We start from the raw sequence: 1,119 nt of genomic DNA on the forward strand, positions 1-1,119 counted from the left end.
GGACGCGCCAGATCTGCGTCCACCGTGCTGGCGACCCCTTCCCACTCGATGCCCCGAATATACGGCAGCCCCCTGCCACCACCACCCACTTCTTTTCCATTCCCTGGAAACTTTCCCGAGCCAGGGAGATCCTGCCCCAAACCCCCGCCCGTGGGAGCGGAGCAGCAGGGACTCCCAGGGACCCAGCTACTTCGAGGGGGAAGGCAGGGTGGGGAGGGAATCAGGGGGCGCCCAGTGCCGGGGAGGGCCGCCCCAAACCCCAGATTGGCGGGCAGGTCAGCCAGACGCCCCCTCATTCCGGCTGGGCTCTCACCTGGGTTGACGCGGTCGCTGCCCCTGGGGCGCTCGGAGGCCGAGGTCGCTAGAGGCGACAGCAGCAGCAGCAGCAGGAGCCAGGGCACCGGGCCCGGGGAGTCCATGGAGCCGGACGGGCAGGGCGCCTGGATCCCAGCGCCTCCAGGGGGCTCGGGGCGGCCCCGAGACAGGGAGGAGCAGGGCTGCGGCCCCGCCTAGGAAAAAAGGCGTAGCTGGAGGCGAGCGGACCTCGCCGGCCGGCGCGCCGGGACAAGGGGAGGATTGTCCCCAGCTGGGGCGCGCGGCCGCAGCGGGAGCGAGCAGGGGGCCTCCGGCGCGGGCACGGGCGCGGGGCGACCGCAGGGTCACCGGCTTGGTGGGAGCCTGGGGGCTCCCCACGGCTGGCCGGACGAAGCACTCGGCGCCGGGAAGGGAAGTGGCCACCGGGGTGCAGGGTCGGGCCGGAGGCGGAGGCGAGGCCGGGCCCCAGCCCGGGCGGAAGGCCGGGAGAGCGGGGCGGGGCGTGCAGGCCCGGGACGTGCAGGGTCGGCCTGGCGGGGAGGCGGGAGGAGGGGTTTCTGCGGGGCTTGGTGTCGTCAGAGGGTCACTGGGACCTCTCGGATTTTCCACGCACACCGCCCACCGCCCCCGCCCGGGGAGGGGCTCCGGGCATCATCAGAAGGTCCCAAGGAAACGCCTTTCAGCCGAGACCACCTCTCTGAACAGGACCCAGGTCTGGGCTTCCGCAATCGATAAAGCGGCTTCCAAAAGATCCATTCGCTTTGAATTCCATTTTCCCACCAACTGTGTGAAGGCCCGCCTTGC

Source organism: Echinops telfairi, unplaced genomic scaffold, assembly GCF_000313985.2.
Source record: "Echinops telfairi isolate 266 unplaced genomic scaffold, ASM31398v2 ScPeMD7_5;HRSCAF=22, whole genome shotgun sequence".
Taxonomy (NCBI): domain Eukaryota; kingdom Metazoa; phylum Chordata; class Mammalia; order Afrosoricida; family Tenrecidae; genus Echinops; species Echinops telfairi.